The sequence below is a fragment of the Athene noctua genome, chromosome 1 (genome assembly GCF_965140245.1).
Source record: "Athene noctua chromosome 1, bAthNoc1.hap1.1, whole genome shotgun sequence".
Lineage (NCBI taxonomy): Eukaryota > Metazoa > Chordata > Aves > Strigiformes > Strigidae > Athene > Athene noctua.
In genome coordinates, this window is record NC_134037.1 from 116,634,883 (window position 1) to 116,662,549 (window position 27,667).

General features: G+C 43.2%; 1 protein-coding gene across 7 annotated transcripts in view; it reads left to right on the forward strand.

Annotated features, from left to right (window-relative positions):
* The window catches only part of LOC141956371 (sodium/potassium/calcium exchanger 3-like), a 285,876-nt gene that overhangs the window by 191,879 nt on the left and 66,330 nt on the right, over positions 1 to 27,667 (forward strand). The window contains exon 1 of one of the 7 annotated variants that reach the window (XM_074897140.1): positions 7,240 to 7,371. The exons of 2 other annotated variants lie outside the window; for them this stretch is intronic. The gene's annotated coding sequence lies outside the window, so the exon portion shown is untranslated. Of the gene's footprint in view, positions 1 to 7,239; positions 7,372 to 7,514; positions 7,603 to 12,863; positions 12,941 to 27,667 lie in introns of those variants that run through there. 4 more of the 7 variants (XM_074897322.1, XM_074897231.1, XM_074897413.1 and 1 more) reach the window with 4 other exon arrangements.

Here is a 27,667-nt window from a genome sequence, read left to right on the forward strand (position 1 = left end):
AAGGGAACCTTTAAAGAATGAACGGGGGAGGGAGGAAAAAAGTGGCATAATTAATGTATTAGCTGCAGTGGAAATGTCTCAAGTAACATTAAAAAGAGAACTCTGCTATTATCTTCGTGTATGTGAACTTAAATCAACACTTGTCCTGCCTAAAATTCTTTTGTGCTGACTGCAGTGAGAGCTTGCATTTTAGAAGTGTATTTTCTAATGTTGCAGAGCAATGCCATCTAGGGCATCTAGACTTACAAATACCGACAGGAATGCTATCCATCCTTAGTGACAGAGCTTGCTGGATTGCGTATTCATATGCATAAGGCCTGTTGGGATTTGCTCCTTTTCAATATCTGCTTCCAGTTGTCCAGAGTACGCTCTGTGTCAGATACTAATGGATAGTTTTGTCTCAACCAGAAAATAATTAGTTTCTGTATATACCTTATTTCCTCCATAAATCCACTTGATAACTTTCATCTGTGCAGCACAGCAGGGATTATCAATGGTCTCTTTAATCTTCAACTACTTAAAGACTCCACCATGGCTGTGATTAGAGCAGCGATACACTTAGCAGATTAAAATATTAAACCTAACAAGCCAGATCTTGGCATCCTTATTCAAAAAGCTACTTATTCTGTTACTGGGATCCTCCTGTTCAAACCAAGCTGCCTGTAGAACATGGGTCTGCATTAACTGAATATGTCTCAAGAACCTGGCCCAGTTGCAGCTCTGTCCTCAGTCCTGGCTGTCGCAGCTCTCCCCAGACTGAAGATTAATCACCAAATATAAGTAGGTAGCAATCTGCTGGGATCAGTGGAGATCTGTGGCAATAACTACTTAGGAACCTGGACTCATATGTGTTATATTTTAGGTACTGTTTTGTCTTCTTGTTTCCTACCATTTGACTTCGTAATGCTTGGCCTTTCTAACAAATGGTAACAATATTTAGTGACACTTTAGATCAATATTGTTTATCTCTGTAACAGGTTTTCTTATTCTACGTACACAAATTTTATCCTCGCCGGAGAAGAGCAAGGGATTTAACTCTCAAATCAATCTGAGAGGATCCTTCAACTCCAAGGCTGCACACCAGCCTCTGGACCAGCCAGCTTCTGCTCACTTTTGTAGGAGTTATGCTTGGAGCTGATCCTTCTCAGGTTATTGGCCTTGTATGACTTAGCTGTTTTTACAAGCACATCCAAACTGAAGGCAAAATACTTTACTATAACGTGAAAACATGTAGGGAAATGTTAAGACTTCCACTAATAAAGACGAGCTTTTAACGTAGCTACAGGCATTTTTTTCCTTCCCCTTGAATAACAGCAGTCTTGTTGCTATCCCAGCAAAGGGAGGGCCTGATCTCCTCCAGGTTTGTAGTGGTCTGGTTTGGCTGCCAAGAGATAATAAAGCAAACGCCTGCTGCTGCCTGGGAATGGCATTGCCTATGGGCACAAAAATGCACAAACACACAGTCACAGTGAAGCGGTGGAAGTCTTGGGAAGCAACAGCAGACATTAACAGTATTAATTAAGAAGCAGAAATTACATTAGTAATTGCATTTTGTTGAGTGTAGTTAAACAGTGCACTGTTAAAACATCATGCTGAAGTGACAAATAATTAGTTGATCACAGTTCTCCCTAGTGATCTGCTTTCTCATAAACTGGTACAGTGTATGTCACTTCTCATTGTAACTGGAGATTTGAAGCACAGTTGACTTTATTTAGCAAACAATTTTATGGCCAGGCTATAAACAGTCTTTTTTTTCCCCCTCTTCTCTTCTTCAGTAGTGTTGTAAAGATGAAAGGATGACTCACAATCATTACTTTCCTGCAAGTTAAGACGGTTGCAAGAGAAAGACTGGAAATGCCAGCCTGTGTTTTTTGGAAGATTATGTGAGCGTGTTCCCATTTGCCAATACCACAAACACCATAATGAAGGCAGAGACTAGTTTACTCGGTATCTGATACTTCCAGGCACTTTAAAACTGTTGTTCAAACTCGAATCAGCTCAAGTCACTGTGATTCAGCGGTGGGTCTGAGACAGCATCACTGATTCAGAATTCAGGTGGAGTGACAAAGTGATTACCCAAATACAGGTCCTACCACCCCTTCCCTCCTCTTCACATGGTATCACATAAAAAAGACATGCATTCAGCCATGGGATAAGAATATGGCTCTGGTTCTTCCCAAGTTCCTGAGGATTACTCGCAGCTAGTGTCTGGCAGTCATTGTCTCCCTGGACAGAGATCTCATCACTATTCTCATGTCACTTGGCTCAGGCTGAAGAGAAAGCAATAGCTTTTGGCACATGTGCAGCTGGAATGAGCTTTCATTGGCAGCTGGAGGCTCGTTATTACGCCTTCCCTTCTTGCTCCCTGATCTAATGAGGTTGCTGGTTAGGAGACGGGATCAGACGCCATGGCCCTTGCATGTTCCTTACATGCTGCTCAGGGGGAAGGATGTGCATGCTGCCCCTGGGTTGCTCTTGGCCTGCACTCTGCAGGGACTTTCTTAGAAACTTGGGGTTCTGGTCCACATGCTCTGAGAGCTGGGATATCAAAATGCTCCCACATCCCTCTATGGATATACATTTTATCTGAACACAGTTTTAAAAAAAAAATACTTCAAGAGATGGAAGGTAAAAACTAAGTGCTACTGAGCTGGAAATGCAGTTATGCAGCATTTCCACTTATTCATTTCCTGGTTGTCAGGAAGATGCACAAAGACTAGCTGCTGTTGTATCTCTCATCAGAACCCCACGATGGAAATCCATCTTGATGTGGGGGAGTGTTGAAAAGCTGTTGGCCAGATCTCCCTTTATGGGACAAGGCTGAGAGAGTTGAACTTAAGAGCACAGCACCATGAAATAATAAGAGTGTTTTCTTCCCATGGATGTAATGACTATCATAAACAACTTGATTCCAGTCCTTTGCTATCAACCTTAAAGAAGGAAAAAAAAAAAGAAGCAGCAAAAGGAGTGGCTCTGTGATGTGTAGAGAAAATAGAAGATGCACATTTTCTCCTCCCATATTGGAGAAGCCATATGAAGAAGCAAAAGTGACCTGGGGCTTTTTCCATAACATTTGTCCAGCCTGATTTTTATCCTTTTTGTGTAGCCTTTAGTTCAATAAATACAAGCACACCGTATACTTTAATAAATGCATGCTAATGCCCTGCAGTTAATGGGTTGAGCAGTAAAGAGTTACTTGTTTGGCATCATGGAGGCAGAGCTGGGGAGGGAACTGAAATCTCTTGAAAACCAGGTTAATCCACAAGACATCATCTCTTTCAAGAAATGTTCTCCAGTATCATTGTCAAGCTTTTCACTGAGAACAAGCAGGTAGCAATCAAACATGACATGAGTGAATATGCTAGGCTCATCTGAGTACCAAGGCAATTTTTTACACAGTAAGAACTTTATCAAAATACAGTAATGACAATGTGAAGTGTGGTACTGAGGAATTTACTGTATTGCTTCAGAAGGGAGAACTGACAAGTAAGACGTAGTCCCAGTTCTGAAGCTATTTCTTTGCCTGACGTTGGTGTCTGTGTTGGTGGAAATGGCAAGAAGGAGCCATCAGCCAGAATGGGTTCAGCCTTCTCAAAATCCACCCTTAGGGATTAAGTCACATCCCTTTGCCTGTTGTAACGGTGGCTCTGTCTGTGTGACAATTTAAATAGTGCCATACAGCAACAAGATTAACCACTTTCTCATTTGCAGAGTGTCAGCATCTTGTCTCACCAATTTCAGGTCCCAGCAAATTAATGATCACCTCTATTTTATTCTCATATTGGCAGGATTGCTCAGCCTAGGCTATCAGAAAGAACCAGAATCATTGCCCTGTACAGAAGCAGGGAACACCCTTGCCTACAGTGATACTGGATGTTTGCCTCATTCACACTGAGCAGCGTAACTTGGCCAGGAGGTTGCTCTCAAATAGGAAATAATTTTTTCAGGGGGAGAGGAGGCAAGATGACTCTGCTACATGAACCAGGAAGGCATGGGTTAGCAGTAGAGCAAGCGATACTCATAGATAGCCAGCCTGCAGAGCACTAGCAAGGCTATATTGGAAAGGCTGCTTTTGGGGAATCCACAGAGGTGGGAAGGGGTAAGCGTGAATTGCCCAGGCCTGGAAGCTGGAGCTCCCAGCTGCCTGGGACTTCTCTTGGCACTCTCCTTCCACACAGCTTTTTGAGGTTCATTGTGTCTTTCTTGTGGTTTTTGACTGCATGAAGTTTTTGAGTAGATGGCATACAGGGTCAGGACAGCTGTCTACCTTGGCACTGGTGAAACCTGAACTAGAAAGTACTTCTGTGACACCAAAATTTTTATGAAGATGGAATGTCCTCTGGATGTGAAAAATGAAGAGGTGGAACAAGGAGAGATTCTGCCTCACCATACACAGCAGGTCATGCCCAAGCCCAGAACAACTCAGGTTCCCAATACCGGCCTTGCTACAGCTTGCAGAAAAAACTAGTTGGCTCAGTTCTACAGGTTTTGTTCACTTGTTGGTTTGTGTGTTTGTTTGGTGGTTTGTTTGGTTTTTTTTTTCTTTCCATGTGTGTGAGTACGTATGTTCCCTCTGCTCACTGTTTAGGAAAACTAAACAAAACAGCTATGTCTGTTTTGGTCTTAAGCAGTTTTGCTGTGCCTCCTTCATGCAGTTTGAATCTCATCTCCCTCCTCCTTGATTACAAAGCACAGCTGAGCACCAACATTGTTTGGCAAATCAGAAGAAGAAATCTGACTTACAGCCCGAAGTGTAATACGCACAATACTGCCAAGGGATAAGATTTTGAATGTACTGAAGTAATTGCTGTCATGTGCTATAAACTGAAACACACATCATGTTTTAAGGTGAGAAAAGTTCACTCTGAAGTCATCAGTGAACATGACCAGGCTCTGGAGGACTGAGGTGGATGCACCTATGGCTGGGAGACTGCACAGGTCTTCCTGTGCTGCAGCATCAGTGTATTCAGCACACAGGAGATAGATCTCAGTGACTCATCTGCCTTTCCTTTAAAAAAGCGCTGCCATTTCTCTTCTCCCTCCTGCAGAGCTCACGGTGATGTGGCAGGCTTCTTGGTTAGGAGCCAGTGGAAGAGGAAAATCTTGACTACCATGAGCGAAGCTAGCTGAAGGAATTAATAGTTGCTGCTCCTAGTTGCAGTTGCTAAGGTGTGACAACAGATAAGCAAGTCTGTTTCCAGTCCCCTCAGTATCTACTCAAGACACTGGAGATCAAGGTAACGCTGTTTTCCTCTTGCAGTGGAAATAAGAAACAGGTGTTTTGATTTTTAGACCTAAAGCACATACTGCTAAGGCCCAGTCAAAACCAAATTACATGGGAATGTCTCCCTCATACACTGGGGTGTATAATACAGCTATGCAGTGGCTTGGGGAAGGCTAAGTGCCATATCTTGTCTGGACTATTCAAGTCCTCTAGGTCATCCCACCAATGCTTAAAGCCTTCTGTATACATACTGTTCTCTGCCCCACACCCATACGATGACAAATATAGCCTGGCCATTCAGGGCTTGGAAAAATCTGCTTTTCTGCAGGCTTGCTGTATGTACAGAAAATCATGCCAAGCCCTTCCTCACAGCTGGATTGGGGGGTGGGGGTGGGGAGGCTGGGGGGGTGTCTCAATCAGGGATAAATAAGAAACATGAGCCATGAAACTTCACACAGTATCTCAGGTCCTTGAAAGGCCATATGTGGCAAAGTCTTTTCCATAAATTTCCTCCAGTCCTCAGTTTTGCTCCAGTTTGACAGGGCTAGCCATGTCCTAACCTGCCTCTTGTTTGCTCTTGTTTTCCTGTTTGGCTGGCAGGCACCTTACTGAACTGCTCCCAAATGCTTCTGGGGGCCAGTGGTGTCTCCCCTCTCTCTGTAAGGGTAGCCAAGGGCTCTGACAGCCATGCCAAGCCAGGCACTGCAAAACTGGACTACCTGAATAAATGCCAGCAGCTTCCAGAGGCAGCAGGACTGAAAAGTCAGTCACTGTATTCCTTGGGATAAATGCTTTTTAATGTTGAAGTTGTGTGTGGTATGCGTGCCAGGTGGAGCAGAAAGGTTTCAGTGGTTCTTGAGACAGCTTGCAGAGCTCACCACTGCTTTCACAACTAGCAAGCAGGGTTACTTCTGCTGCCTCCAGCTCAAACCACAAAGTTTCACACCTCTCTGTCGAAAGACAGCTATAGATTACATGAAAGCTGCAGCAACAGAAGGTGCTCAGAGGCATTAAGGGGTTGCATCCATGAGCTGACCAGGTCTCATGCCTGGAGATTAACGGCCACTTTCACAGAAGCCATGGATTAATGTAAATGTCACCGCCTTGTAAATAAGACGGCATTGTTTTGTCCTACTTCCACAAAGCTAGGTAGGCATCCACCTTTCATTTTAATGGTCTGAATTTTGGCATAGCTATACCTTCTTCTTTTAAGAAGATTTTTCCACCATGTCCTTGCGTGAAAATGCTCCTAATCACACTTGACGCGTCAGCCACTGTCCTCAGGGCGGTTGCTAGCATTTTTAATGGGTACTCTATTTACGGAGAAAGCAGCTGCCAGACTGGAAGAAAATCTCGCTCTCGTTTTTTTTTTTTTTTTTTTTTTTTTTGTTGTTGTTGTTATTTCAATAACTTGCCCTGATAATAAATTTGTGAAACACTTGAGCGTTAGAATCCTGGAATGACCTGTAGAGTGTGCACATCCTAACGGCATCGATGCTGCCGTTTGTTTCCGGCAGTTCATTCCCTGAAGCCAGTGAAGAGAGCACAGCGGCCGAATGCTGCCGCCGGCAAAGCCGACAGGTGTGCGGGCAGAGCAGCCCTTCCCCGCGAGGGCCGCCGGGCACGGCCGCAGCCCCGCTCGCTGCCCGCGCAGCGCCCGGCCCCGCTCCAAGCCCGGCCGGAGGAGCGGCCGAGGCACGACCGTGCCCGGGCTCCGGGAGCACCTCGGGAGCCCGCCCGGGCTCTCGGTCCTCGGCGCGTCCCTGGTGCCCGTTACCGGCTCCTCCCGGCCGGAGGGACGAGCGGCGCGGGGAAACGCCCCTCTGCCCGCCGCAGCGCCGGCCCGGGTGAGGACCGCGCAGCGCCGCGCCGGCAGCCCGGCCGTGCGGAACGCCCCGAGCCCGGCGGCGGCGCAGGGCGGGCCGGCAGCCGAGGGGAGGGGAGCGGGGCGGCGGACAGGCGCATGGCGCAGGCGCCCGGCCCCAGGGGGGAGCCGACGCCGGGGTGAGGGGCGGAGAGGGGCGGCCCGAGCCGAGCCGAGCCGAGCGGCGGGCACAAAGCCGCGGCCCCTCCCCGTGCCTCGGCCCGGCTGGCCGGGGGCGGCTCCCGCCGGCGCTGCCCGTTGCTGGCCGGCGCCGGGAGGTGAGGTGAGGGGCGGGCGAGACGCGGGGGTCGCGGCCCTGCGGGGCGGGGACCTGGCGGAGGGGGCCCGGGGGACGGCGGCCGTTTAGAAACCCCCGAAAACGCGCCGGGGGAGCGGGCGGGCCGGCACGGGCGAGGGCCGCGGAGCAGGCCGGGCCGGGCGCGGGCTGAGCCCCGGCGGCTGCTGGTGCGGCGCCGGGCCGGGACGCATCGCCCTCCGCCCCGCCGGCACACAGGTGAGGAGCCGGGCTGCGGCCGGCGCTCTGCCTCGCCCCCTCCCCGGGCCGGGCTGCCGCCGCCTCCTTCTCGTCCTCCTGCCGCGGTGGCCGCGGCCAAGGGGAGGCCGGGTCGGGCTCGTCTCCCCGCGGGCAGTTCCCAGGGGACGTGCTCCAGGGCCCGGGCACCCCGGGCTGCGCTCAGCGCCAGGCCTCTGCGCGGGGGCTCGGGGCCGCTGCCTGCCGGGGGACGCACCGCACCCCCCCCAGCCCCGGCCTGCCTGGGGACGCTCCCCCCGGCCTGCCTCGGGGCACACACCTTCTCTTCTCCCCGCCTGCCACCCTGCCTGCCTGGGGACCCTCGTCGCATGCTTACAGCTGCGCGGTCCCGCCGGCCTCCCTCCCCGCTCCGTTCCCTTCGGTGTAACTAGGTCATACAGACTTGGAAGGAGAAGCTTCGTGCGTGTTTGCAGTGCGGTGCTAAACCCAGCTCCGGGCCTGTGGGCAGTGCACGCAGTAAACGGTAGCTTAGCCAGGCTCAATGACAAGCTCTCGGTCTGGGCATCTTCATCCCTTTTCTGACTGGAATAGGGGTTCCTGGGGACTGAAAGATGGGATACGATGTATGTCTTGCCAGTTCTTAAGTGTTTCCTTATAAATATTATGGTAAAAGTTTATTTTAAATCACACAGATCTGATTTGATAGATGTAGAAAAGCAGGTGTTACTTTCTTCTGGTAGCTTGTTTCCTTTGTCTTCACATCCTTCCAGGCTGCTCAGCTCTAGTTTGTTTTATTGGCTTATTTCCTAAAGTGTAACTCTTAAGCCTTTTTAAGTGTGCCTTTGCCGGCATAGCCATATCAGTGAGGACTGGGCAAAACGTGATAGCCACCTGATATTTCTGTGTGGGCAGAAGGCCCTGGGGATAAAGAGGACAGTGCTTGTGGGAGTGCCCTTTCTAAGAACGTGGCTTGTGGGGAATAGCACAGGGACTTGTGGAGTGGCTGGAGTTAATTGTTTTTGCAGAAGTGAACGTTTGCTCAGGTGCAGGCTATAAGGCTGATGGGGCAGTGCTTAGAAGGGCAGGTACTACTGCTCTGTAGCAACTCTGTCTTCAATTCAGCCATGTCTGTGCTGAGTAATTCTGTGTTTCTGGGATAAAAACACGTCACTACAGCTGTGGAACTAAGCTCTTACCTTTCCTCAGCCCAGATCTATGTTAAGTTTCATTAGTTTTAGATCTATTTAGCTCTAAAACCATTTTATTGTTAATAGCTTACTTGGGACCTGAATATTTAATTAGTTGAGCAGGAAAACTTATGGAGTTCTCTGTTAACCACACAGCCACTTAAGAAAATTATGCCGTGATTCTGTTTATGTGGAACCAGTCCCCTGTGTCTTACCATACATAATCCTAGGATGCATTTAATTTCATTGAGAGGCTTTGCATTTAATCCGTTCTTGGTGTTAATTATTTCTTGGTTTATATTTTTAATTATCAAGACTATTGGCAGTATTGGCTCTTCTGAAAATGATGGTGGAACAAGGTTCCTATATCTTGCTAGGAATGCACTTACCGAATGAGTTTTGAGGCTGACTTTTTTTTTTTTTTTTTTCCTCAGGGGATTTTTGTAGGATTTGGTCTGTTCATGTTGGGTAGACTTGTAAATGTTGGGATTTTTTTGTTTGTTTTTTGCATCTCACCAGGCAGTGCTGCTGGAAATGGGCTTTCAGGGTAAGGTATCCCTGGTAGGTCAAGACTCAGTTGTGCAGTAGTTATAATGTAGGTATCCTCTGTCGAAGGCTTTAAAAGGGCAGCTAGCATTAAAAAAACCTAGCAGCTGTGTTGAGAAATTGAGCCTGTCAAGTGTCAGGATTTCAAGCTTTTTTTGAAAAACTTGTGGTGGCTTGAGAAACTTTTGTGCTGAACAAGGTGCAAACCCAGGACTGTGTAATTTCTGCTATTCAGAGTACAGGTGGCCCAACTGCGGGTTTGGTGTTTTTTGTTTCCTTTTTTTTTAGAAGTTCAGATTTTCTTGTGTCAGGGCTATGTCACATGAGTGGTTATGAGGCTGTGCTGGCCAGGGGTCTGCTATCAGCCTGTGTTCCTGACACGGTTGGATAAGATATGTTGTGGGGGCTCTTGTGGGTGAGTTGGACTGCTCTATCACCCTGTTGCACTCCCAGCCAACTTGGTGTCCCTCATTTCAGCTCTGAGGCCACACTGGGAGGTGTTGGTCATGGTCTCTGGCTGAAACTCTGCTCCGGTGTTGTCCTCCCTAGCTTGCTGAAACATGTAGTGTGTGATCAGCTGTATGAGGGTTTTGGTGTGTGGCTGACAGGACCAGAAAAGTTGACTCCTGTTATTCTCAAGTATATCTAAGATAACCAGCCCTTTTACTTAAGGCTCAGGGACATTTTTGGATTGTTTCTAAAGATAGATGGAACATAGTAGTTACTAAGGCACTGAATGAATAGTATGGTGACTGAATTGTTCACAAGGGGGCTAGTGCTTTAAAAAAGAAAAGGCAAAAAGGTGCTGTCAGTATAGCTTTTGTTATTTACTAGAATAATGTAGCTGTCACGTTGTAGTGATAATTAATATAATTCATCTCTTATCAGCAGGAGGGAATTGATACTGTATGAAGTAGCTATGGCCTCAGTCCTGTTCTTAAAGACACACCTTACCAAACTGCAGTCACAGCTTCTTAGCCCTGTAGCAACACTGAGGGGCTCTGGATCAGGAGCTGAAAGGAGTTCAACAACAAAATTGTGGTTTTACCTTCCAGACATAGTGACTCCAAGCACAAAGTGGAGCAACGTACAGAAAACTGGTTCTGTGGTCATGTGTACTTGAGACTCCATGGTTGTGCAGGACTTGCCTGTGGCTCAAAATACTTGGCATACCATACAGATCTCGAAAATAAGAGGTTTGCATACCTCTAATCTGTAATTGGAGATTTATCGTGATGTCTTACAAAAATCCTCTAAAATTCTGTACTTCAGAGTTGCTTGGAGGGAATGCTAAGCAGAGTCAAGTGTTTCCAGTTAAACAAATTTTGTTCAAGTCACTTATCATTCAATTGGTAGGGTGTATTGGGAGGGGGGACAGAAGTGTAACTAAGTATTTGGCACCCTGTGTTAAATTGAATCATTGTGTAACAAAACACAGAGGTGATGTCGTAGGAATTGGATGGATACAAGGCTCTAATTTCCAATACGCATCTTAGTTTAGAACACTGAAAAGAAATTATTCCTGACACAGAAAATGCTACAGCAAGACACTTAATGCAATAGAGTTATCACATATCTTCTTCCGGAGCATATTACTGTGAGCTGGAACAGATGTCACATCCACTTTAGAGCATTTATGGTGCTTATGACCTGGAGTAGGACTACTTATCATTGATTTTTATCTGATATTCTACCACCTGCAGTTACCCAATCCTAAGGCACACTGGTTCAGCCTACAATACTTGTTCAGGAGTCATGAGTATTTGCAGTTTGAGCAGGACGAGGAGAAAGGACTGGCAGTGATGTGGAATTTTCTTTGTCTCTTGTCTGCTGTGAGATGAAACACAGTTTGTTTGTGGAGGGGCAGCTGCTACTGCTTTGCGTTCTTGGCTGTAAAGTCTGAAGTGCTTATGTGGTCTGATCCTGCTCTTGGTCTGGGCCCCGTGTGATATTTACCTGGCAGGGGAGATGTTCTGTAACCCAGCCTGTTTTTGACTTAGAGGGCCTCTTGTAGGTGGACCAAGACTAACACATGCAGTCTTTCTTCTGCCTTCCTGTTCCACAATTCTGCTGCAGAAATGAAAGGTGATGAAGGACCTACCAGGCATCATGGTGAGTCTCAACCCATGGCTGCTTCCACACTGGACCTCCTGCCCTGAAAATCACCTGCTCTCCTAGCTGGCAGTATGGTTGGCAAGATGGTTTGTATGGTGTGGAAGCACAAGTCCTTGCCTCATCCGGGCACTGCGCTGCTTGACCCAGTCACAGCAGCCCTTGTGAAAAGCCGATGTAAAACACGTGCTGCTGCTCTGCAAGCAGGTGGTGCGTGTGGAGCCACCCTGTGAGAATACAGTACTGGGGAGGTGTTCATGCAGCACAGGCCATTTTGTGAGATGTCACCCTGTGGCCTGCAGCGCTTTGTCAGAGAGGATAAGGGTCAGCTCATGAAGCAGCAAACATTGTCCTGATGGGCGTGCTCCTCTGGCCCACCCAGCTGAGCAGCAGCAGGCTTATAGCTGTAGGGCTGAGTGGTGGAGGTGAGGGCCTCCCCCTCTGTGTCAGTGGCCTGTGCCCCTCGTGGTCCCTGTGGCTTGGGCAGGCATGGTGGCCCCTGGGCGGGCCTCAGTGCTCCAGCAGCTCTAGCCCAGCCTTCCCTTTGATGCCTTTCTTGTGGAAGCAGGGCTGGTCTGCCTTTCCTGCTTGTAGGGTCTCCTGGCTGAGAAGAACTCTTGGGCGGGAGCTGGGTGAAGAGGACGAGTAGGTTAGTGATGGGGCTAGTGGTGGAGAGGGAAACCCTTTGACTCAGTGGTGGGTAGGGGCGGTTACTCCAAAACCTGCACCTGGTGTCCCTGGAGAAAGCAGGGCAGGATTCTCAGCACAGAAGTGTTAGTAACTGTCTTTTTTCAGCTAGGTGTTGCCTAAAGTTTTTAGGCAAAACAGAAAGCAGAATAATGTAGCACAGTGTTCCCAGGATCTCTAATGCTTGGAAGGTCCATTGTTTGTGAAGATCATTCTTCAGTCGAAGGAGGATAGGCCTAGTTCTCCTCTCTTGGCAGTAAGTTTTATACTTACTCTGTTAACTTCAAGGGAGTTGCCCCTGAATTTATGCTGTTAGTTGTGAATACTGTATCAGGCCCAAGAGCGTGGTTTTATCCATGTAACTTTTTGTTGCCTTTTGTAGTTTTTATGAGCCTATGTATGTAAAGCCCATGCTTAGCTTTTTTTTTAAATAAAATTGAAAATTTTGCAGGATGGCTAATGCCATATTACTGTCCATCTTGGTTTTTTTCTCACATACAATTTACTGAAAGTTTACAGAAAGATTTAAATGTGTTCTCTAAGAAAAGTGACTAAAATTGATTGTCTTGCAATTGCAGGACTGATAGTATGTCCATTGGTTGTGTGCTTAGGAGAAGTTGGGGAATATTTGTTTGCCTGCTGTTAAGTCTAAGTTTGATTTACAGTTACTTGAAACTGGTCATCTGTCTACTGCAATGCATTGAAAAGAAGCTGGCTGATAAAGCAGGTGTGGATTTTTGGTGGGTTTGTTTTTCTGCCTTGAGATCAGCAGAGAGAAATTACACAGAAAGGAAGAGAAATTTTGGAGCTGCAGTCACATTCTCGTGGTAGGTTCATTCTGGTTTTTTGGAAATGCTGTTGTAAACAGCTCAGTCGAAAATTAATGGGCATTAATGCTGTACTGTTCTCTTTGAAGCTGGTAGGGATTCTACTGTCAATGTGAATATGGGAGAGGAGTAGGAAGATCTTGCCATGGCAGAGTGAAAGTAGCAAAAGAAAGCTATTGGATTCCTACCAGTCTTCTGGCAGGAGTAACAGTATTTTGTGATATGTCATTATCATATATGATTTGGAATTAGTGAACCTATTTGTGCTGTGTGTTGCATGAAAAGACTGTTAATGTTGCTGCACCATGGAGGATTCTGGTCTGTGAAGATGTATGACAAAGGAAGTGCATTTTTCCTCCAGTCTTGGAACAGGGTTTCCAAGATAGCATTGTAAATGAAAATTCTTGGAAGGTGTCTTACCTGTGACTTGTCTCTGAAGACTAAAAGTCCTGCTTTGCACATAAGTAGGTGTTGTCTTCCTGAGTTCTGAAAAGTCTGAAAGCACTGAATCATTTTGTATGGGATTTAAAAACTAAGGGACGAATCCTTAGCTGCAAACTACTGTTGCTCCGTTACAACTAGTAGAGCACTGCAGATTGGCTCTGGTGAAGGATGCTAACAGTCATCTCTCCCAGTCACATGTATGCAGGCTTAGAGGCAGAAACAACTTTATTCTGAGGGGCTTTCCTCAAAAAAAAAAAAAAAAGCCATTCTTGCTCCACACTCCACCAGTTCCAGAATGTGAATGCCATCTGGCCAAATGCCCAGGACTAAACACAGTGCTCTAAACATGGTCTCACAAATGGCTTGGAAAGTTAAAAACAAAAAGTTTTTGGACTTCTAAATAGTTCTCTTACTTTTTATGCATCCGAAATGATGTCTTTGGCTTCTTCTTTGTATTTGCTGAATACAAATCCATGCTTTCCAGTAATTAACTCCAGGGTTCTTTGACCCTGACTTTGTTGAAACATACTTCCAACATGAAAATAACCTGAAGTCTTACTGGTTTTCCTTTCATGCCTGATGTGTATTCATATGCTGACATTCCCTTTCTTAACTTGTCTGCAGGTACATAGCCTTGTCTTCCTCTTAATCCTTTGCTTAATAGTTTATCTTAATGGATGATGCTTTCTGAGCATATGCCAAAACATGGTTTTAAATACTTTTGAGAATTAATGTGTGGAAAGCGATGGAAATATTTGCTTGACTGACCCACCTGTGTTCCTCACTGAGCTTACTGATTCAGATGAAAACTCAAAGCTGTGGAGCATGTGAGGATGGCAGAAGGCAGGTCTGAATGAGTGATCAGAGCAGCACATTGAGTCAGTGCATGGAGAAATGTTATGCACTGTAGAAGAGTACTCTCTCATCTTCCTGCCCTGCAGATGCCTGGTTAGGTGCTTAAGGCAAAAGCCAAAAGTTCTGGCACAGGGTGGTTTCTCCTGTATGGAGCAATGCACAGCAGTTGCCAGCTGTTTTTCAGCTCCACCTGGGCCACTGTGGCAAGATGCTACCTTTTACTCAAGCTTCATTTTAATTCTGTAAGTGAGCCTTGTGCTAACTTTAACTTAGGAATTAAGTAAGGCCCAGACAGAGGTCTGGGTATGCCTGTTGCTGGTTTTGGATCTGCTTGTGTGGGAAACTGCTCACCACTTTTTGCAAAGAAGTTAAGGGGTTTTTTAACTGAATTTATCTTTTTTTTTTTTAAATACAACCACAAAACAAAACCATAACCTTCACAAAAATAAACATGCATCCTTTTGCCAGCTGGGGCCTTGGCATGGTTTATGATGCATAACTTGCTGAGACCACAGTTTCTTAGGAAAACAGTTAGATGATGGCAACACTTGGTAAATTATCATAATAAGCTATTTTAGCTACAGCTGGGGATTTAAAAAAAAAATCTTCACAATGTTCACAGTAGTTAATGCAAGATGCAAAATCATCAGGGTGCCCTAGATAAATTGTGTCTGCCGGTGTGCCACAGTATAACCCCAGCTTTGTACATAGGCTTTACTAGCATCTGTCTAGAGACAGCAGTTTAAAATCATAGTTGTTTTGGAAGTTGACAGGAGTTCAGTTTTGGCAGGTGCCAGGAAAAAATGTGAAATTTCAGTCCTGTGACTTTTACTGCTAGTAGTTTGAACTTGATTGACTTAAATAGTAGCTGCAGTAAAACTCATCCTGAAGTGTTTCTCTGAATGTGTGTTAAACCTGGGAGGTGCTGCTGAAGTCTTCATAAACTTCATTTTAAACAACTGAAATTTTAGAACATTATCTTTAAGCCATGCATAAACTTCCACTGGTTAAATATGTTGGGCTTGTAAAACTGTTTAAGTCAGTTATGAATGTGTGTCAAGTCTACTAGACTCTCTCCCATGTCCCAGAAAGGTGCCATCCCTGCCATGTGAGAAATAGGCTGTGGTTCTACTTTAAGGTGGGATAGCATACAGGAACTTTCAATACAATAAAAGCTATGAACAAAAGTTATTGCACAGCAGCAATGATTGAGTCTTACCATCTTGTCTTGAGGAGTTATGCAGAAAGCCTTAGTTCTAACTTGTATCAGTGGTCTTCATTTTATGTAGTGTTCATTTTATTCTTTGCAAACTGCATTGCTTGGAATTTGTAGCTTATTCCATAAGAGAAAAATGAAGGTTCACCATCAAGAGAGCAGCTAACTTTTCTTTCGTTAATTAAAATTTTCTGTTTAGTGGTTCTGTAAAAATTCTTAATTCATGTTGGTTGCACTGCTCATCCATTTTGGCAGGAATTCCCTACAAAGATATTCTCAGCAGTTGTTTTGCAGTATGTCCCTTAAAATATTCAACTTTATTGCAAATTTTTTTTCTAGAAAGTATGATTCGCCAAGATAAATATTTGGTTTGTTATAGTGCAGATTCTTTTTTTTTTTTTTTTTTGATGTCTATATGAAAAACGTTAGTTCATCCCTTGTTATTTTGGGAATAAGTGGACATATGTTAGCTATCACTTACAGTGTATTTCCCGTATGGTTAACAACAGCTCTGGAAGCCAGAGAAGTGTTTTAGCTGTCTTGCATGTTTTGTTCACTGCTAAAGATAGTATACCACCATGTGCACACCCTTTTGGCAGACATACTGGGCATCCTGCTGGTAGTCTTTTATTTGCTATGCCATAGTCTAGGCTTGAGAACCATTGCATTTACTACTCCACAGTGAGCTGGAAGCATTTTTTGTTTTTCTTAGTATCACAACCTGAGAGCTATGTCTAAATTCAACCTTTTCTTTAAAGTTTATTTTAGGCCAAGGAATACATAGTATTGTGTCAGCATTTAAAGGTGGATTATGAGTTTTAAAAACAGTAGTTGATGTCTTTCAGTAGTTACTTAAACTATCTTCTAATAATGGCTAGAACATTATCAGTTCTGATGTTGACCATCTAATAGTAATGTTCCTGGCAGGCTTTCGGTTACATCACTGAAGTATGGAATGTAAAACTAAGGAAAATTCTTGAGCCTTGGGATAAGCTGGGTAGCATGTTTAACTGAGGATTGCTGGACAAGATACTAACTTGGAAGCAGTGACTTGAACAAAGTAGTATTCATATCAACACATTGTTTCATAACACCTTTTCTTTCACAATGGCACATGGTTATTACCGAAGTTAAAACTCCTGCCAGGAGGCAATGCATCAGTTGTGATGGGAAAACTTCTTGGGTTTTTACTTTATTGGGCTTTCCAGTCCCTATGCATGGGTGGATGTCGTGTACCCTGCATGGTTGTGTCGGTGAGGATGTTTCTTTTCCAGGCAGGGACAGGCTTGTAACACTGATTACAAGTGCTTCCTCTGTGTCAAGGCAGAGCGTGCCCTTTGGGCCCAATAGAAGGCGAAGATAGCCTTTATTTTGCTAGCTGAGATCTTCATTAGGAATATTTTACTGGAATCTGGGTATTAAAAGGACAACAGATTTAAGAAAGATAGATCATAGGTTCAGCTCATGCTCAGTAAGCTTTCCATTCAGCAAGGTGCTTATGTATGTATACTTTTAGCTATGAATGGTCCATCAGTTTTTCCTGTTTGTGCTTTTCCTAATTGACACACTTTGTTAAATGGGTGCTAATGAAGTGTAGGCCAACAGACTGCATTTAAATCTTGAAACTATGGTAAAGGTCCTGACAAAATTAAAACACCAAGCCTAGCAACTTACAGGTTGTATACACTGTCCCTGACATCTGTCAAGCCCTATTTAGTCTGTAAAATCTCCAGAGAAAGATGGGTTGTGTAAAGTTTTGGCAAAGTTTTGTTATGTATGATGCCTATAGGGCAACTCTTTCAGCATTTTATGGAATCCCTTGCTTTTATTCATCCATTGTCTGGTGGCTAGCATGGAAAGCTGGTTGTCAGTTGAAAGCTTTTTGTCTCAAGCTTGCTGGCTTTTAATTGAAGGCGGTATGGTTATTTCCTTGGCTACTTGAACCCATTTCTAGGCTAGCATCTTTCAAACAGTCATTAATCCCAGCAAGGCCTTAGACCTTCCTCTTTCAGATCCGGTTCAGGAAAGTACCTGCACTGGAGTCAGTGCCACATGAGCGTGTTGAGTCTCTGGATCGATGTTGTGAATGTGTATTCTAATTCTAAATTGCACATAAGATGATCATCATTTAGATGCCAGACCTCCCAAGGCTATGCATAAATGTCTTGGGTTGTTGTAAAGGGGCTAAGCCATCATTTCCAGGGGCAGTCTCTTAAATTCCAGTCTTTGTGGTCATGAAATGACAAATCAAACTCTTACTGTTTCAGGCCTGAATATGATACAGTGGTGTCAGTTGTAATGTTTATGTAGGTGTGAAATGCGTGAGTGCAAGGATATGTATGTTTCAGTGTGAATTTATGCATTTGAGGAGATAGGAGAGAGGTGCTTTTTTGTGGCAAGCAGCTAGCATGGTAGCTGTTTGAAGGTGCTCATGGGCTTGGAATGCATTTCTGATCAAGAGATTAACGAGCAAAAGTTGTCAAAAGTTCATTGAACGTGCAGACTTCAAACAAGTAGCTATTGCTGCTGAATTCTGCAGTTCTGAAAGCATGGGGTGGTCAGTGTTTGATGCTGTACAAAGAAGCAATGGTAGAAAGCTTCAATTAACATCACTGGCAGGATGGGCGAAGTGTGGAAGGAGAAACGGAGCTGCAGAGTGAAAAGCAATTTAGATGTTTTTAAAGCTGGATTCCAGTCTGGGTCATCTTCCGCTATGCATTGCTGAACAATAGATTCCCTGAACAAGAGAGGGACCATTGCATTTATATTCTGAGAACAGAGCTTTTATCTGAAGGGGAGACGGGGGAAAAAACTTGGTTCTAGCCCTTCAAACTAAGAAAAAATGTGGGAAACATGAGCTGAATGCAGTCAGACTGGCAGCTGAGAGCAGCTGCTTCTGTTACACTTTGGGCTGTAAAGGCAGGCTCCTGCTTGAACCCTGTAGTGGCATTAGGAAGCCCAGCTGATTTTTTAACAGGCCCCTCTGGGCTGGTGAAGGAGGGGATGGGAAGTGGGGGACCAGCAGTCTCTCTAGGCTTATGCTTTCCTGGCTATCAATGGGTACTCAGCATCAAATGCCAGCTAATTGCATGGTGGGTGGGGGTGTTGGCCTCAGTAGGGTCTTTCTGTTGTCCTATGTGAGGCCTTGGGAGAAATAATGGAGTATGCTTCATTTCTGTCTTTAGGAGGAAGCTGATACCAGGTCCTTGCTGGCATTGTTCTCCCTCTCCAGTAAGGAGGAGTTGGGGTAGGACTTTGCAAGTAGGAGGAGACACAGGAGACAGTGATTCTGCCCATGTGACGTCATGGTCCACGAACTTGAAAGAAGGACGTTTATTTTCTCCTTGATGTGCCTTTTTGTGCTGTGGTTTTGGAAGGACAGCAGAATGGGAAAGAATAATGAGTTTTAGGGGTGGATTGAGTTCCCCTAGCTCTGTCACAGCAGGTCAAGTTACTTGAGATTTGTGACTCCCCAGACACGGGTTTGTGTGTGTTTGTGCAGGGGGATACACTGTAGCTGAGGTACAGAAGAATAGAGAGAAATGAACTTGTTGGTGTTTATTTTAAGAATGGCTGATAGACTTTCAAGGGGGTTTTTTTACGTTGTTGAATTTATACAGAGAAGCTGTATAAAAATAACTGTCGGCAGATGTAGAAGCAATAAAACAACGCTGTGTTAAAAGTGTGGTCTGTAATCACAGGAACTATTTTCACCCATTGGCAACTTTCTCTTCATTATCTGCAGAAAGATAATGATGGGATTTGTTACCTGTGAAACAATTTACTTTTTCATTTGTAAAAGGACCAAGTAAACCTGTATCCCAATACGTTTAGTCCCAGCTCCCCGTACACAATGATTGCCAATGTTTGTTGCTAGCAGTCATGGGCATCTTCTGGCACCAGTGTGTCACCAAGAATTAAACCTAGGAAATATCTTGTCATCTGACTGGTGCCTCATTTTCAGGGTTTGATCACATTTGAGTCAGATCAGAGAGAAAAAAGTGACACTAACAAACTCTTTACCTGACGTATGTACATAATGTAACCCCCTGATACAGTAAATATCTGGGGTCACCAGTGTGTTTTACTTCAGAATGGTTTGCTGTTGTCAGTTCTTTGACCCAGTTTCACCATTTCAACAAACGAGGTTTATTTTCATCTAAAACATTGTTTTGAAACACTTTGTCCCAAGAGAGAAGAGAGAAAACAAATTGTTTACACAAGCAAACTAATAGTGAAGAATTAAACACCCACACTACTTCTTTCAGGAGTTCCCCTGGTAGTAGTTTCTATGAACTCATAAATCCAGCAAGGAAAGAGAAACTTAGTAGTAATCAAATAGGTCTTGATGTGACTGCTGATGCTGCTGAGGAAACAAAGTTTGGCAATGATGGTATTCCCTATACCATGGGGGGGGTCAAAAATAGGTTGAACAGAGAAGGGAAGACTGCTCATCCCAAAGGTGGATGAAGGGGAAAAGAAGGGGGAGGACCTTCTTTCTTCTGTATCTGGATGAAGGCAGTCTGGGAGAGGCTTTAAGCCTTTTTCTTTACTGTAAGAGCCTCTTGGTGGCTGTAGCATCAATACCTCCCTCTTTATATGTGGGAGTCTGTGTCCTGGTCTTTTGAGGGACTTGGGGAAAGAAGCAGATAGGTGAGTTTTGGGGTGATGGTGTTGGACCACCTTCTCAAATATAAATGTGATGTTGGAAGAGGGGGAGGGATAAGAAGGCCACTCAAACCTGTGTGAAATGCGAGATCCTGGCAAATAATATGAAATACATCTGTCTTTTTAGGATCCTTATGCAAATGGCTAGGGAGAAGGGGGCAGAAAAGAAGAGCTTTACTAGGAAGTAGAAAATAGTGAAAACTGCAAAATGTGTAGAGAATCAAGTTGGTGGATGGAAAACTTATAGGTACAGGGAAGAAAGGTGGCAAAGATATGGGGTTTCATCCCTAGGGGTTCAGCTGCATGAGTGAGGGAAAGTTGGGTGTAGGGGTTGGAGTAGGAGAGACTGGGGTGGGTCAGGATAAACAGGGTGAGAGGAGAGAGCTAGTGAGGGACAACCTGATGGAAAAAGGGAAGAGGGCCGGAAAGCAGCAGTAACCTTTGCATTGTTGATGAACTGCAAGTCAGCAGTGACAGCACATGATGGAGGTACCCAAGATGCTTATCAGCAGGGAAAAGTTATAGGGAGAAGTCAGAGGGAACAATTGTCCTCTGAAGGAGGATCAAGAAGAGCACCATGAGGACAGGAAGGATGACCTGTGTTTACGTGACTTCAGAGTTACTCAGATTGAGACCCAAGCCAGGAAACTTGGTTGAGGCTAATGCTGTCAGTCCCGTGGTGTCTATATATAAAACAGGAAGAGGAGTGGAATTAACTTGGGACAGATATTTCAACAGCCTTCAGCTTTGAATTTCCTAGGTTCCATTGGTGTATGTCATAACCTTTTTATTTTCACTATTTAATATTTTTTACCATAAATAAATAGGATGGAAAAAGAAACTATAAACAGTGTTTATCAGAATAGTTTATCTTCTCTCATTTGGTGAAAGTATATTTAGAAACTAAATTGTAGATTCTAAATATTTCAGTATCTGAAACTCCCTTGTCCCTCAAAAAGAAAACATCTCCCAAGTGAATACCTGCAGCCCCACAAATAAGCAGTAGTTCCGCTATAGGAAAACAACGTAATTAAAATAATATTTTTGAGCATAGTTGGTCAAAATTGTGGGTGAATTTTTCTCATAAAACAACCACTCTTTATAATCAGTCTTGTAGTCTTGATCCTTATGGGAAATGTTCAGGTGCCTTAAATGATTCTGAGGATTTAAACTAACTTCCTATTTTTTCCAAATAGGTCAGGTAGGGGCAATACCTTGTATTAAGCTATCTGCAGACTTTGAAGAACTGTTAGAGTGCCCTATCTATGCCTCTCCCCTGCCCCCAACCAAATTGTCAAAAAGGCAAGAAATAAGGACTGTTCAAATTCCCTGTGATCTTCTCTGGTTTTGTTTTGGGTTTTTAACTCCTAGTAACATTATGAAGTAAGTGTAAGCACTTCATCTCCTATGACGTGTATATGGCATAGCTGAAAGGACAATGAGAATGCTGTGCTTTGGGGTTTATCCTGCTTGCTGTGTTGGCATGCTTGTACAACAGTGAACTGACTCAGACATGGCTCAGTTTGTTTTTTCCACTCTGTATAGTCAAAGTGTGGTTCAGGAACAAATTACACATTCTGAGCTTGATGATAGCTTTCCCTCTACATAATACAGGTTAGCAGCACTGTGTTGTAGTAGTGCAGAAGGTGTGAAGTCTCTAGTGGGGCTAACCCAATTCACCAGTCTGTCTCTAAAGTCAAGACAAGCAATGATACAAGCTTTCTACATTGAGTAGCTTATCTGTTCATTGCTAGTGGATCCAAACTAGGTTAGATCAGTGAAAACTCTTTGGAGTGGGCATAAGTGTTTTGCTATGTAGTATATTTACATGGGGGGGTCTTCATACAGAGAACAATGAATTTGGTTTAATGAAGTGAAATATTTTTTGCAGTCTTTTTTGTGCACAAAACAAAATAAATAGATCAAGGCATAAGCACTTTTAAAGCTTTTCTAGTAAAAATATTTTCTTCACTGGGAAATAAATCTTTTACTTGGTACTCAGCTTCATGGTTTGCTGTGTGTGCACTGATTCTACAAGATTTGGAAGTGTGGCACAAAGTGGTGCTTAAAGCAGTTGATAGTGTTCTGCAAAAATAACTAGTGAGTGCTGAGTGAATAAAGCAGCAAACTGTAATGTCTATGATATGCAACTATTTAAAATGAACAGTGCAACCACAAAAATTTGCATGCAACTTTTCTCATATAGGCTGTTTGTAGCCTCTTGATCAGAAAGCAGTAGAGGAAAGATAGCTAATGACATGCATATACAACTGTTTTTGAACAAAAAGCAAATCCACAACTGCATAGCTTGAGTCTACTCCAGTTAGTCACTTGGTGCTGACCTGATGTAATTCAGTATGTAGGAAGCTTTGCATTTTTCAACATTGAAAACTGATCCTTTCAAGATCCAAGAATTTCAGCAGATTTACACTAGCTGACCCAGAACATTTAGTGTATGTATTTTAGGAGGGAAAAATGAAGCTCAGTCACTCTAATTTTTTTCCATTTACTTAAAATTAGATGAATGTTCACATATCACTCACTAGCTCAGCTGCTCGTTTTTTGTATGCGTTTTCCAGGGCTAGATAAATAATAGTTGTAGTTTGTTTAGTCAAGTTGTTCCTGTAGGAAATGGACATTCAAACTTTTCTTGCTCTTGCTAATACATAGCTCCAATAGTACATTAAATTGTTGGTTCAGAGTTCAGAGCTTTCTGCACTTTGAGATGTTTTCTCACCCGGTCTGTATCTTTATATACTTGGGTGTGTACCATTTATTAATAAAGATAAAGATGAAAGTTTTATTTATTATTTAAGCTGATATGATGCTTTTTGATTTTGTGCTTTCTATTGGGGTATGCAAATGTAGTAATTCCTGTGTGATGAAAAGTAAAAATGGGGTTTGGAGGGGTGGGGGCTCCTACCCCTGTGAGAAACTGAGAAAGGAAAAAACAATGCTTTTCTTCTGATAATTTGTTCTTTCAAAGAAAGCAAACAAAATAGGGGAAAAAAAAAAGGCAATCTGGAACATGAGGACTTGTACTTAATTTTGTTATTTGCTGTGTATTAAATAGAAACTCAAGAAAGTACTCCAGTGGTGAATGGGAACACACACACCTTTGTGAAGCCTTGGCAAAAACAGAAGGTTGGAAGGGGCTTCCAGAGGTCAGCTACTCCAGCTCTCCTTCCAGTCAGATCAGGGTGTTCAGGACCTTGGCCCGCTCAGTTTTCAGTATCTCCAAAGGTGGAGACACATCAGCCTCTCTGGGTCCCTGTTCCAGTGTTTGAATGCCCTTGTGGTGAAAATTTTTTTTCTTATGTTGAGTTGAAAGCTTTTGTGTTCCACTTTGCACTTTGTCTCTTGTCCTTCCAGTAGTGTGCTTTTGAGAAGAGTTTGGCACTCTTCTCTATGGCCTCCCACTAGGGAGTTGCAGATGGCATTAATCTCTCTTCTAGAAGAGTATTACAGAACAAAGAAAATTTCATTGAAATGAGCCGAATAGGTGTAGCACTTCTTTGTAGTTTGGAGATAATGTGTGTGTGTCTGTCAGTGGAATTGAGTTTCCTACACATGCAATTTTGATACTTATTCTTCTTTTATGTGGTCTCTTCCCATTTCTTCGTGGTATGTTCTGCTCCTCTGGTCATAGCTTGCTTTCTTCTATATATGCACTGATGACAGTAAGGGGTTATTGTACAACCCCCACCATTACAGTATCTGAAACTTTGTCAGTGCTAAGTGGTTTACTCAATGGAAAAAACCCTGTGAGGTAGGGCAGTTCTGTTCCCAGTTTTCATGGGGAATGAAGACTGGTTATGTATCAAAGTTCTTGCTGAATCTGAGTCTGATTTCTCAAATCTTGAGAGTGCAAGTGGGACTTTCTGTCTTAATGGAATTATGCATGGGCTCAGAGAGGGCACGTGCTTCCTGAAACCACAAAAACATCTTTTTTTTTTTTTTTTTTTAAGATGGTGCTACACTGTTTAATTTTTCTCATTTTAGATACACATGTAATGCTCCCCTTGCTGTTGGACTAATTCTTTTAAAAGTGGCTGAATGGTGAGGTATCAGCAGGATTTGCAAAGCAAGACAACCTGGGGTGCAGCAGTGTGAGTGTCAGTGCTAGCCAGTGCTACAGAATGTGATGACACCTTTTTCCACTGCTGCAAGCAGTGAAGGCTGTCACTTCTGCACTGATGCTCCTTTTTGTATTGTTAAGGTAAATTAACCTGCTGGCTAATATATAATCACACAGCTATAGTGTCCTGTGGGTTGAGTGTCTTGGAATGTGATACTGTGCAGCTCCTTAATACTGTGAATGTAGTTTTTGGTATACAGCCTGAGTTTATATGAAATTGCTATTTCATATAATATGCTAACAGCTTGAATAAAGAAAAAAGGATTAAATTGTTCCTGATACTGAGGGCTAAATTGAGAAGTGGCCCAGGTAGTTACACGTCTTAACAATTTTTATCAAGAAATTAAAATACTAGTCCTTAGCATGCACTCAGCTGAAATAAAGCTACGGTATCTTTAACTGTCTTAACTTGTTACACTTGGAGGAAGAGCAACCTATGTACTGAAGAGTAGCAGCTCCTGTCATTGGGAGCTATCTGAAAAACAAGATGTCAAGTATCAGTACATTTCTGATGATCTGATTTCATAGCTAATGGGTAAAATGTTAGATCAGTGGGGATCCAGTGCTGCAATTCACATATCTTCTTTTGAATGTGTCATATGCAAGATGAGCCTAAGGTCAGCACCAGAATAAGGGAAATGCTGTTTGTTCCCTTGTTAATCATTACCTTGGCATCTCATGCTGTGCGGAAGTTGAGGTACACAGCAAATGCTCACCACTCTAGGGTTGAGCAGTACAAGCTTTTAAGTAAAGCTTGGAATAATGGATGCGCTCAGTGACACGGATTTCTTATAGTCTCTTCTTGCATACCGTTTAGTTGCTCTATACTGAACCTCATTCTGATATTTGCGGGCATTGATGGAAATTCTTCTATTGGTTTTATGAAACGTAGGGTGTAGTTTCTGAGGCATTGGCTACGTCCCAAGCAATAATTTACTTCTTTTAACTACGGAGTTGAATAAAGAATAATCTTTGCAAAACATTTATTGGGGAATAATGAAACAGTTGCTTGCAACTGTAAAATAGTTATTTTCTTACAGGGAGATATCTATTAAGCAGATCAGTGATGCAACAAAGACAACTATAAAGTGCTATTGTGGTGTAATTAGAAGAAGCTATGTTTTGTCATTGTTTAGTAGTGTACCATTTGATTTTATTATTTTTTTAATAATGAAGATCCTAAAGATATTTTTTAATTGAAAAAAAATATGCAGATTTTGCAGTTCTCTTAAGGTCATTTTTCTATCTTGCAGTTTGTTGCTAACTTACGTTAAGTTCAAACAACTTTTAGTTCTCTCTACCTTTACCTTTTGTACACTCACACCCCTTCTGTGTGCTGCTTTGGGTAAACAAATGGAATCTTTTTCAATGGATTATAGGAAGGAGAATATTTCAAAAGCAATTTGTTTTGCCCTGTCTCTGAAAAAGGAATTGCTTTTACTGTAAATCAGCTGAAACTTACTGCTTAACATTTCTGAAAACACTGAAAAAGAGTGAGAGTTTTGAGGTACATAATACTCTGCCACACTGGAGAAATGTTTTAAAATGGAAGTCATGCATTTTGGAGCACTGAAGAAGTATAGCTATCTGATGTTTATAAAACAGTTTGGACCTAGTGATGACTGCAGAGAAGCAATCTTTACTGCTTATGCTAACCTGAGTAATGTTATAGGACAGTACACATAGTCTGTGGTGCCTGTTTCACTGCATCTGGTTCCATACACTGTCAGTATGTCTTAGCCCTTGGTGGACCTGAGAGGAGGATGTGCAAGTGGAGAATGCTCTAAGGTAGTGTGCTTGTCTGTGCAGAGAAGTTGTGCTTCTGTTATCAGAGTAAGAAAATAGATAAAATTAATTCCTGTCTGTTGTTCATAAGTCTCTGGGGTACTTCAGTAGCATGTGGGGAGTTTAAGATTGAAATTATCTAAACAAAAGGACATTTTGTGAGTGAATTTTTGATGTCCAATGTTAGAGGAGTGTGTTGAGGGGTTTTTTTTTTCTTGAGGCAGGTGAACACTAGGATGTTTCAGATGTTTTGCGAAGTTTCAGGTTGCCCAGTGAATTCAAGGTACCAGAAGTCCATTTTGGTTTAAAAACAGTTATCATAAGCATGGAGCATCAGCCATATCATCCTGACTTTTATGTGTGGCTGGCTTGGCTTATTCTGTTGAATTTGAGGTTTGATATGTGCCTGCTAATCTCTAAAGAGCATCTTTGTGCTTTAACGGAAGAACTAGCAAAGGTTAATTTCCGCTAGGGCAGCTTCTGTCCTTAGGCTCTCCCTATATCAAGGAAGGGTTAGAGGCAGATTTAGAGGACCTCTGTTAAGTGTCTGTTCTGTGTCCTCCTCTCCAGAGTTACCCGTTCTCCACTGACTGAGGGATACTCAAGAGAGATTGGCCCTCTGTGAAATAAAGGTAGTCCTTGTTGTTGTCTACTGGTGCAATATAAAACTCTGCAAACAAGGAAAAGTAGAGTGTGTATGGGGATTAATCCGTCAGAGGAAAGGCCCACATACTTTAGCAAATAAATGGTAAACTACAAGGCATCTTTAATGTCTAGTACTGAATTTATCATTGCTTCAAACATGTATACCTCAACCATTAGATAAAGATACCTTGTATGCAAGAACCCTCTTGCCATAGTATGAATGTAAGTTCAAGTCTGATCTGCTATTTTACAGTGTTGCAGGATTTCTTTTCCTGTATATTACAGATGCACAGAATGGTGATAATGGAGAATATTGAACGTGAAATAGTCCTTAAAATTTACAGATCTGGAGAACAGACAATCAGCACATTGCAATTTTAAGAACGTTGGTGTACATTTTGGCAAGTCCTTAAAAATGTAGGTGAAGGGATCCCTTTCCTTCCATCAAGTAGTTTATTTTAGCAGGAGAATCTTATTTATGCTTTCTCCTCTGTCTTCTGAAGTTTTGCATATCTACATATACTGTCTGTCCTGTTAAAAAACAATGACATATGCTTTGGGTGCTGATTTTTAAAAGCATGCTGCAGTGTCCTTACCTGGCTTTCAGTAGAGTCAGACTTGATGGAATAGAAATTATAGTGTGTATCAGTAAATGTTAGGTGAAAAATAGTAAATTGTAGAAAAAGATGGTATACTAGGTGCCGCTATCTAATATCAGAATAAGCATACCTCATCACTTAACCCTCGATCATGGAAGTATTTGAGAAGATAGAAGTGTTTAAGCTCACTGAACCGACAATAGGTCCAGGTCTCTGCTTTGCACTTGCTGTATGGAGGAATGTTATCTCTGGCAGTGGAATGGTCAGAGCTTTGCTTGGTGCCTCTGTCAGACAAGATGGCAGGAGTTATGGCATGAATGCTGAAACCCTCATCCTTCTCTGGGATTGAGTGAGACTTTTCCCAGATGCCTAAAATA